Below are 11,896 nucleotides of genomic sequence, written 5' to 3'. Positions count from 1 at the left end.
TGTAGTTGTTACAGTCTGTGCGATCCCCCTTCTTAAAGAGGGGGACCACCAGGGCATCCTTCCAATCCTGCGGAACCCGTCCAGTGGTCCAGACTGTTGTTATGATGTCATATAGGGCAGTCTGTGCACAAACGCCACCCTCCCTCAGCATTTTGCTTGGGAGATCATCTCTGTCTGCTGCCTTTCCTGGTCTCAGGCTCTGGATCGCCTTCAATACTTCCTCAACAGATGGCACCTCAGCCAGCCACTCACAGGGGGTGACTTCCTCTTCCAATATTTAGATTGGCCTTTCCCTTCATGGCATTTGCAACCACCACAGCGGCCAAATGGGGGCTCTGGACGGGTGTGAGAGGCTGGTAACCCCTCCACCTTCAATTAACTACCACTAAACTACGATGTAAAAAACACACACGACACACAAGACCTCACGTGCGGCCGACGCAGACGGCCGTAGCCGGGATCGCTCGTACGCTGCTCCATTCCCAACGGGGGTCCCCACTCCCTTCCCACTCCCTCCCCCCTGGGCCCTGCTCCAGATTTGGCTGCGCCTACTCTTATTGCACGTCAAGTATGAACACGATCGTGAGCCGATCGGGGGGGGGGGGGGCCGTCGGTTCTATCGCCAAAATTAAATGACATATGAAGCATCGACCTACGGGGGATTGTTGAGTTGTTGTTTTCTTCTTCCGAACACGCTTCTCCAAGTTTTCGTTTAAACAATGCCACCTTCCACTGGCTTGCACGGTAACTGAGTCCCGTCAGCAAGGTGGGACTTCATACACCGCAGCGATGCCACTCGGCACAACTCGCGCCGTTGGCAAAAGCCACCGCCCTGAGCCATGTGGGGGGTCCCGGGACCACAGGTAGACAGTGCCGGATGAAGCTCGCGCGGGGCCTGTAGCATATGGTGTTATAAAGGGGCCCTAAATAAGAAAAAACCTAATTATTAATCGTATTTTTTCATTTGCTATACAGCCAGATAATGCGACAACTCGCTAACCTTAAACACCCAGTCCTTCAAAAAAGTTGAAGGCGGTATAGTACTATACAGAGGCGTAGCTAGGATATTTTGCGCCCGGGGACAAACTATAAAATTGGTGCCCCCCCCCCCCCCCCCCGTTTAATCACATTTTCCTATTACATCGAATAAGGAATAACAATACAAATTTTTACGAAACATCGTAGACTGGTTGAAATAGTTTACAAAAGATACATTTTTCTTGATTTCACTGTCGCAAACTGGTCAATCACGTAATCAAAATCTGTTTTTTCCAATGTTTCTCTTTCAATGCTAAGAAGAGCAAGATCGCTGAGACGATCTTGTCGCATTGAAGCACGCAAATACGACAAAATAAGTTTCAATTTGCTGAACGACCGCTCACAGCTTGCAATTGAAACTGCTATTGTTAATACAATTTGCAGTGAAATTCGCAAATTCGGAAATATGTCGTCTCCATAAAACACAATAAAACCAAGAAGATCCAAAGGAGTTTTTGGTAGAACTTCATTCCGGTTACTGAGCAGCATTTTGCAATCTCCAATTTCCGTGAAAAGTTCGTGGCCATTGATGTCGGTGTCATAGAAATTTCCAAAATCTGTGCAATTTCGACGAATTGCATCGACATCTGTGTCGGATAGAAGAGTTTTGACGTCCAGCAGAAATCCAAATTTTGTGTTCAGGTCTTTTAGTCGTAAAAACCATGTTGACATCTCCTGTTGAAGTCGATAAAATACGCTCTTCATAACGCGCACAATTTCTTCTTCTGCTGAAAGTCCTGCATCTCTTGCCAGTTCTCCTGGCATCTTCCGACGTCGCCTAATTCTTCTGTCCACATCGATCCCCCATGCCGTGCATCTTGTTTTGGCGTTTTCCACAGCAACTTGGCTCAAATCATCACGAAGCTTGAAAAATTCATGCTCCAAAAATTCAAGATCAGTTGCTGCTTCCTTGAAATTCATAGTAGGATCCTGTAAGCGCTTCTGAACACGATCAATTTTTCCAAGAATGACATTCCAGAAATGTAATAAAACTATGAAGTTAAATTTAATACGCATGCCTGTAACTGTTCTGCATCACTTCTGGTTTCAGGTGTCATAGTTACGTCCTCCGATAATTTGTCTAGCAGCCCTACTAGTTCATCCAGTCCTTCATAGATAGTTTTAACAGCTTCTGATCGTGCACTCCAGCGTGTTTCAGACTCCTGCTTTACTGTGATGGGCACAGCTTTTTTAACTCTTCCCAACGAATTGTTGAACGAGAGAAAAACAAATATATACTTTCAACTGTTCCAAAAAATGTGACAAGTGGATCCTGTTTAGCTGAGTGTACTCCTGCTAAGTTTAAGCTGTGGTTGTCACAGTTGACAAACAATGCTCTGTGATTTTTGTCACATATTCGTTGTAAAAGGCCGGATACATGCCCAGTCATCACAGCAGCATTGTCATAACAGTGTGCCCGACAGTCGGCTAAGAGGTATGTTGTCAGATTTATGTCTCTCGACGATGACTCTTTCTAGGCTTGCTGCATCTTTTGCATGTATCTCGATATAACCTAAAAATGATTCTTTGATAGTTACTTTTTTAGTTTGAAAATCCACATCCACAAATCTTATGACCTGAGAAAGCTGTTCCCGATGTCCTAGATCAGGAGTTGAGTCAAGTAAGATACCGTAGTACTTTTTTTCCTGATATCACTCAACAATTGGTTCTTTACAGTCGACGCAAGTATGTGGATAAATTCATTCTGGATTTCCGGTGACAAATAAGAAACTGATCCCGGATTTTCTCCTGCGTGCTGTACGTGTTTTGCTAACAATGGGTCATACTGAGCAACGAGTTTGATCAGCGCGAGAAAGTTTCCAACATTTTTATCCTCATCCGCATTCAAATTTTCCGCGCACCAAAATGTAATTACATGACATGTAGGCGGTGTGTGGCGGGATATATAAACTTTTAGGTTGAGGTGTAGATTTGTGCAGTAGTTTCAGGCTGCCGCGCCCGCCGCAACAAGTTATAATGTAACGTTGTAAGCCTCATTTTGGCGCCCCTTTACCTTGGCGCCCGGGGACACATGTACCCCCCTGCCCCCCCCTAGCTACGCCTCTGGTACTATAGTAATAGAGCAAGTGCAGAATCACTGAACCGGAATTGATCGCTTGACAGCGTTGAGCGCGGGGCCCTTGAAAATGCGAGGCCCGTAGCATTATGCAGCTACTTGTGCTACTGGGATCATCCGGCACTGAGCGGTAGCGAAAAGGCGCCGAGGGCGTCGACTCGCTTCGGCTGCAAGTGCTGTCAGCGAGCGCTACCTATGAAGGCCGGCACGGCACACGAGGGGGTGGGTCGGCTAGCAACCACGCACGGCTGCCTCTGGCGCCCAAGTTGGCCGATGTTTTTTACGCACCGTACCAGGTACTCATTTGAGGCTGAGTCGACCCAGGGGAGGCTCAGGACCGGTTCAGATAATCGTCACCGCTGTTGGCCGTGAGCGAAAATAGAACTCGGGTCGCCAGGTTTGTTGCGCAGCGCGGCGCTAACCACTGCACCACCGCTCCGCCACCAGCGTCACAGCCTCCTGCTGCTGTGGGCGTTGTGATGAACTCGGACAGCTCGCCTTCACCACCCCGCAGCGGGCGTGGTGGAGTATGGTTCAGTAACCCTCACGGCTCGCACGACGTGGTGGGTTGGCGGCGGCATCATCCAGCGGTGGATTGAGCAGGGGGCGCTGTCCGCGTTGCGGGCGCTCAGCGCCCCTGCTGTGCAGACACCCGGGTGGGTGGGGTGATGGGAGCAGAGCGGGGCACGGAGCTCACGGCACGGCACACGTGGGGGGGCCAGCACCACGCCCGCCCGCCGAGTCCACTCCTCCTGAAGCACTGCCTCACTGCGGACCCAGGTGCTCATTACTCATGCGCGGCACGCATCACCGGCTCAGATCTCCCTTCGCGGGCAGTGGGGGTGGGAGGATAGAGGGGGGACGGGGGGAGGATTCAGGCCACGGGGCCTCCCTCAGTACCGGCCTCTGCGTCAAAAAATTTGCGCAGTCTGTGAAGTCACTGCGGCTCCTGCCTGGAGCCACGTGGAGGACAAGGAGGGTGGGAGGGGGAAGGGGGGTTACCGGGGGTGCCACATGGAGGAGGGGGAGCCCGTGGTTCTTTGTCCGACGCCACTAAGCACTGGGCACTCGCAGGTGAACTCCCCTGGTGAAACAAACGCAACCGATGAGCCGGCGTTTCGCTTCCCTCGCCCAACCCGTCCCTCTACGTGAGGGGTGGGGAACGTCCGGCCTGCGGGCCGTATGAGGCCCGCGAAATCATTTGGTGTGGCCCTGCCAAGGCAACCGCAGGCGGGACTCGAGATTCAATAAATCTCGGAGCAAACCTGGAAAAGCAGTTGCGAGTAGCAGCAACATCATCAATACCTTCTAGATTTGAAGCTTTTGTGACTGCAATGATTCATACTCTTAGGTTTTTTCGGAAAAGGCACATAGGTAAAAATGATAATAAAATTAAAATTAATAAAAGTAATAATAAAAATAAAATTATAAATCACGACGTTTCGGAGGCAAAACAAGTCTCCGTCATCAGGTGGGACCGTCACAGCTAGATTTACTGTATCAAGTGATACAGTAAAACACGTGTGCCACTCCCAGCGTGGAGGGCACCGACCTCCATTCTATAATAATTATAACATCGACACACGGCCCTCTGTCGCTCCGCAGCTGGATGAAGGACTCTCCCGCTGTCCAGGTTGTTTGACCATACTTCACCACGTTCAGTTGCGGTAACGCTCCCCAGTGAAGTCATCCGTGGCTGGGAATTGAACCCTGGTGGTTCAAGGGTAGGGGTCGGCAACCAAACATAACAAGGAGAGAGGTTGTTACCTTTTTTGGAATTCGGTAAAATAAAAATAAACCCCTCTCAATATTTCAAGAGGCGCAATCGCATGTGAATGACTTCACGAATCAGCCCTTATAGAGGCACGTGCGGCTACAGAGCCCGCGGGTCGCAGGCGCTCGGGCGAGATTCTCCCCTCCGCAATAATTCGAAAGTATGAATCACTGTAATGTATGTGTGTGTTGTGCGTTAGACACGTGTAGTGGGTTGAATAACTAGAAGATAACTTGAGGCAACACAGTTTTTATTTAAAATTAACACTTAACACGGCTCCTCACACCCGATAACACGCCTCTCACTGGCTAATCTACAAGTCCTCCTTGAGTGAAGCTTGGATCTTCATTGGTATATAAGCAGGAGCCGACCCTTGCCAGGGTTACGGCTCTGCCTTCGGGCTCTTCCCTTCAATCTTCACTGGTATAGCTGAGAGCCGACCCTTGCCAGGGGTACGGCTCTGCCCTCGGGCTCTTCAATCTTTACTGGTATAGCTTAGAGCCGACCCTTGCCAGCGGTACGGCTCTGACCTTGGGGCTCTTCAGTCTACAGGAGGCTTCTTGTCTTCAGCTGGACGACGACTGACTCGGACCGTTCAGGGGTCCGGCTTTTATGCAGGGCCGTGGCTCGCCCCGCCCCAGCCACGCCTTCCTTCCCGAACCTTTGAGAAGGATCTGGGGGTGATGTCATCCCCCAGCCCCCCTCCTGGGGTCTTGGGTCTGTCCCTTTAACATACCGTTCCATAGGGTAACCGTTGGGCCCTATGGCCGATAGTCTCTCAGCACTGGGCTCAGCCCCTCCGTTGCCCCCTATTGGCATGTGGCCGGTACTGCCGGCAACTGCATGGGAATGGCGCATCTAACACCATTACACACGTGTAATGCGAGCAAGGACAGAGTGGGCGCTGCCTCCGCACCACTCACGTGGGCCGGAGTATAGGGGAGGTGGAGCCTGGTCGTCGGGGTGAGTGGGGGCGGAGTCAGGGTCACGTGAGGAGGAGGAGGAGTCAGGGTCACGTGAGGAGGAGGATATAGGGGGAGAACCGGAAGGGGATCGGGAGTCGAGAGAGAGTGAAGATAGGAGAAGCCACGCGGGGTGCTGGCGGAGGAGTGGCACCATTTGCCACGTGGTCGGAGTCACGGCACCGTCGGCCAGCGGTGTACGTGGAGCAGCGGAGTGGCTGCAGAGTGTGCGGGGCACACGGAGCAGCGGAGTGGCTGTAGAGTGTGCGGAGTCACACGGAGCAGAGGGGTGGCTGCAGAGTGTGCGGGGCACACGGGCAGCGGTGTGGCTGCAGAGAGAGCGGAGGACTCGAACGGCGTGCGGGGGCACGCGACGGAAGAGGTACGGGTCCGACCGGGGACATCGCGGGGTGCGAGACAAGAACCCAATAAAGGACAGACGGAGACCTACATCGCCTAAGAGTCCTTTATTACATTGGAGTCAGAAGTGAGACGGCATGTCGAAACAGCTCAGGAAAAAGAACATACCTGCACCATTTTCTGCACCATCTTCTGAAGACGACGACGATCTTTCTCCGGCGGTGGCGCTACCGACGATGGAAGGCGGAGGCGACGCAGGGACGGGCGACGCGCCGGGAGTGCAAGATGCTACCGGCTCAGCAGGACCGTCTGCGTTGGTGGGCGCCGAGGAGGGATGGCGACACGTGGCGGCCCAACTTGAGTCACTGAGGGCTGTTTTGACGCAGTTGTGCACCCTGGTGACGCCGACGACGAGTCCGGGGAGGCCAAGCGGGGAGCATCCGAGTGGGGCCTTGCCGACGCTTCCCGCCCTCTCCAACACGCGGCACGAAGCCGCCATCTTGGGCGTGGTCGGGGAAGAACGGCGGGAAGCCGCCATCTTGCTGCCTCCACTGCGGGAATCCGCCATCTTGGGCGTGGTCGGGGACGAACGACGGGGAGCCGCCATTTTGAACACGTTGCAGAGTGACGCCATCTTGTTGCTGCCGCATGGATCACCATCGGCCGATGACGGCGGCGTGGGGACCCGCAGCCATCGTCTAACGACTGTGAAAGAGTTCTTCATTGGCGGAGATTGGAGCGCATTCGCCTGCCGTTTTCAAGCGGCGGTACGATCCGCAAAATGGACGGATGCGAAAGCCTTGGAGGTCTTGCCAACGCTCCTTGACGACGAGTCTGCCAGGTTCTTCCGCTCCATCAAGGCCGCGAAGAAGACGACGCTAAAGGGGGTGTTTGAAGAAATGGCGGAGGCTTATGAGCCCCCGGACGATGCACATCGCAGGTTCGTGCAGCGGCAACGGGCACCTGAAGAATCGCCGGTGGCATTCCGGGGCGCTGTGATGGAGCTAGCTATGGCCGCGTATCCGGAGACGGAGCCCGACTTGCTGGAGCCCCTGATATTGGCTAAAATGTTGGAGTTAACCAGGGATCTGGGCATCCCCATGCCGGTGTGCGTCCACGATAAGTTGACGTCCTGGATGGCAGCTAAGTGCCTGGATGCCCAATTCAACCTTCGCCGGTGGAAACAGGTGGCGACTTGGACGGGGAGCCCCACCGTCGAAGGCGGTGCAACAGGGTGGGACCTGAAGAAGGCCGTCTATGTTCGGGACGAGAGGGGTCCTGAGGAGTTGACGGTGGCATCGACCCAGTGGCCTGCTCGAGGGGGAGCGGGGTTGCGCTCCGGCCCGCCGGCGCGGGAGCGCCAAGACAGAGGGGGTGCTGCACGGCGAGCTGACTTGGCGTGTTTCCGCTGCGGCCGTAAGGGCCACTTCGCCAGAGAATGTTGGGCTCGCATTCAGCAGCCGCCCCAGCAGGAGGCCTCGGTCACGGACGCGACGCGGCAGGACCACCCACGACAGGCAAGTCGGCAGAGGTGTGGACTCGAGTCATGTGACTTGGACTCGAGTCAGACTCGAGTCATGAATTTGATGACTTCAGACTCGACTCGACAAAATGTACAAAGACTTGAAACTCGACTTGGACTTTAACATCAATGACTCGTGACTTCACTTGGACTTGCGCCTTTTGACTCGAGAAGACTTGCTACTTCCCATGAAAACTGGGGGAAAATTTTTTCACACGGCCGCGCCGCTCTCAGTTTATCTGCATCTGTGAAAAAAATGTGCACCACCTGTATGCATGCAGAGAGCACGCGCGCTGCCTGCACGACATCCAATCACTGTAGTCCCACGTTGTTTTGATTGGACAGCATTTAAGCAGGCACATTGCAAGACAACCAATGAAGCGCAACAAGCAACAACGCGCCAGTTGGCAAAATGATACCGAAGATAGTTTCGTTTGGCTATAAAAATTACGATGTAGTCGACAAAAAACGAGTAACAATTTGCAAAACATGCGGGTCGAAGATTACAGACGGTGCTGCCACAACGTCTAACTTTGTTCGACACCTGAAGTTGCACAAAGAAAGGTAAGTTTTGAACGAATGCTAAGCACCTTATCGGATGTACCGTAACTTACTAGCTGCTGCATATTTACTGTATCAACGAGACAGTAAACGCACGTCTCCCTTGCTGGTTAATGCTTACAAAAATAGGGATTTTTGAACCCCGATTATATGAGGTACATGAGTGTAGCACACTCAGATGGAAAACCTCTTCAACATCATGTCAACGTCCGTTTTAAAGTATCATTTCTACCTTGCTGCTAGACGGATAAACACAAATGTATATCTCAGTCTCTCCAACACACATGAGACAAAAACAGGCTTTCCAGTTTTACTCTTTCAATCGTTCAGTTTCAGAGTGGCTGGTGTGCTGCCTCATTGAGGTCGTTTATGTAATTTTGGCTAATCACAACTAAGCTGAACTGTCGCTGAAGACATAAACTATCACAATTAAACAATGAATGAGGCAGCAGTAGACCTGCAATTGCTGTGTGATGCAGCAAGGCACCATGGAATCTGGTGTGCAGGAGAGAGTGAACTATAAAGCAGGGGTTCCCAAACTTTACCATGACAAGGCCCCCCATATACCAGTAGATTCCAGCCAAGGCCCCCCTGACATGGGCCGTGCCACACTCTTTTTTCTGTGCACCTCCTTTCACAACTCGATGGAGTTGGTGCATCCCTAAACCCATCCAAGTACAACAGGAAACATAGTAAGACATATACACTGTAAAGAGGAAAATGATGACACAGTCACAGAAGATCCACCATTAGCCTTCCCTTTTCATATCATGCCCAAACAGCAGGCAGCGCATGGACATAGCGTGCTACCGTAGTCTAGGTCTGTGAGGCAGCGCACCACTGGGATATATACAGTATATAATAAAATAATAACGATTATAGTAGTAATGTTCAGAGATGCAATAGATTATTATAGTGCAGTTCTTAACTAATGGGGATATTGTTTAGCTTATTTTTGGTTTAATTTGGTTTATTTTACTTATTTAATTTATTCAATTATTTTGTTTTGCTATACTTTTCATGCCAACTTGCCATGGCCCCCCTAGCACCCCCTCGCGGCACCCAGGGGTCCCCGTCCCCACTTTGAAAACCACTGCTATAAAGCATATGACTTCAGTTTCTTGAGGGAAAGGGCTTTCTTATGACTTTTGAAGCAGTGAAAATATTCTTAATATTGCATACACTGAAACTGAAATGTATTATCGTATACCGTAGTGTACAATAGACAATGAATATTAACACAACAACATTGATATGAGTAAAGAGTAGTTTCAAATACAACATGTGTGGCTATAAGGGATTTTCTGACATCTGTTTCATATTCTTTTCTGTTACAGGTATCAAGAATACCAGATGAATAAAAGCATCGTAGATGAACCACAACAGCCTTCAATCTCACAATTCCTGGACACTCGTGTAGGGCGTTACAGCATGAGCCACCCACAGCAGAAGGCCATCTCCAATGCGATACTGTCTGACTTGATTATTGATTGCAATTTTCCTCTATCTATTGTGGAAAATAAGAGCTTTCGTCACTTTCTGGCTGTGCTGGACAGCAAGTATACCCCAGTCTGTCGCCGAACGCTGACCACAAAAACAGAGAGCATTGCTGAGGAGAGACGTTCAAAGTTAAAAACTCAATTGAGCAACACTGACCATGTTTCAGTCACTGTGGACATTTGGTCTGATCGAAAGATGAGGGGATTTCTTGGTGTCACTGTGCACTGGATGGAGAGAGATGCAGAGAGGGTACAGCTAAAGACAAATCTCTTGGCCTGCAACCGCTTCAAAGGCTCTCACACAGCGGAGCGCATCTGTGACCAATTTGAGGCAATATGTGATGAATACAACATCAAAGCTAAATTGGACTATATCATTAGTGACAATGCTGCTAACATGCGCAAGGCATTTACGGTCTGCTTCCCCAGCGAACAGGAGGAAGATGATGATGCTGGAGATAATCTTGATGATCCTGAGCTATGGCATGACTTAACCCTAGAAGACCAGCAAACCGTCGATGCTGCTATGGCAAAGAAACAGCGCCTGCAGTGTTTTGCACACACATTGCAGCTGGTGGTGGGAGACGGTTTGAAAGAAACAAAAGCGGCATGTCCTTCTCTCTCCAAGTTATCAAAACTTAGCTCTCTGCTCCACACAAGCACAACGTTTAAAGACATATTCGATGGTGAATTTGGGGAGCACAGAGGCATCCCTGCTGCAGTGAGCACGAGGTGGAATTCTACACTGCGGCAGGTGAAAGCAGTCCTTCATTGTGATCAGCAAAAGCTCTGCGCAGTTCTTGAGAAGGCCGGGCATAAAGAACTGTCATTCACACTACGAGAGTGGAATCTGCTGAAGGAGTTGGTGGACATCTTGAAACCGTTCGGAGAAGCAACTGATTTGACACAGGGGGAGAAAGTCATTACAATCAGTGCAGTTGTTCCATCCGTCTTGTCCCTCAATCACCATCTTGAGAAGCTGAAGCCTCAAGTTCGTTTCCTGAGCGGCCTGGTCAGAGGTCTGCAGGCATCCCTGGAAAAAATATTTCTTGGGATCTTCATGAATGTGAAAATGGCCCAGTCTCAAGAAGGGATCACTGCCCCCTTTTCAGACACAGTCTACCTGAAAGCAGCTGCCTTGGATCCAGCCTTTTGTCTGCTGTGGATTGAGCCCCATGTGCTGGTCAACCATGACATCAAGGCAGAGGTGGCACAACGAGTTAAAGGTAAATCTTATTGACTTGCAATGCAACTTAAATGCAACGTAAAATAATTTGATCTTAATCTGATCTAGGATCTAATGTGATATTAATCTGACTTTAACAATAATAACAATTTTCAGTCTTGCACAGTATCATCAGCATCAGTAATGGTAATAAGAGCTCTATTGTTTCTGCTGTTGTGACACGTTTTTTTTTAATTGATCCTGAAAGATGCTGCAGAGACGGAGCAACCTGTGCCTGTGCCGGTGCCTGCTGAAGAAGAACTAGAGGACATGGAAGGAGAAGGGCTGTTTGCTGCATACCATAAGAGGCAGAAAAGGGATGTTGGGACCCCACCAGCAGTACAGCTAAGTCACTACATTGACATGGCAGAAGGACAGAATGCCCTTTTGTTCTGGGCACTGAACAGTAAGACTCTTCCTTCACTCTTTCAAGTAGCCATCCGAGTCTTGGCAGTGCCTGCTTCTAATGCTCCAGTGGAGCGAGTTTTCAGCCATGGTGGCATCATTCTGCGTCCCCATCGTGCACAAATGACTGACAGACTTTTGGCCAATTTGATCTTTTGCAAATGCAATGCAGTGTAGGGGCCTCCCTCCACCTGTCCACAGCACGCATGCGCACACACACTCACTCTCTGCTCATCACCTGTCCACACAGCTCTCTCTCTCTCTCTAATACACACCAGTCTCTATGGAGGCATTCCAATTATATTATCAGGTTGGTCCAGTTTTTCAGAAGTGATAATTTTGAGGAGTGAGGATTTTATTGATGACATGTTTAAAAAAGTTTAGGCTAAAAGAACCCATGTCTATTTGAAAGTTAAACTGTTTTGCAATATGAGGTCAATGCAATACAGGACTGAAGCTGCTGTGCATTGTTC

At 50.3% G+C, this 11,896-nt stretch overlaps 1 long non-coding RNA gene across 1 annotated transcript; it reads left to right on the top strand.

Moving 5' to 3' along the window:
- Positions 1-3,816: 3,816 nt before the first annotated feature.
- Positions 3,817-11,473, top strand: LOC144931616 (uncharacterized). Its single transcript, XR_013636581.1, has 3 exons — positions 3,817-3,895; positions 9,632-11,019; positions 11,227-11,473. It is a non-coding gene; the product is annotated as an uncharacterized LOC144931616 (long non-coding RNA).
- Positions 11,474-11,896: the final 423 nt, after the last annotated feature.

This window comes from Lampetra fluviatilis, chromosome 4 (assembly GCF_964198595.1).
Source record: "Lampetra fluviatilis chromosome 4, kcLamFluv1.1, whole genome shotgun sequence".
NCBI classification, from domain to species: Eukaryota; Metazoa; Chordata; class Hyperoartia; order Petromyzontiformes; family Petromyzontidae; genus Lampetra; species Lampetra fluviatilis.
Note: the sequence above shows the minus strand (reverse complement) of the source record. Positions and strands in the feature narration are given on the sequence as shown.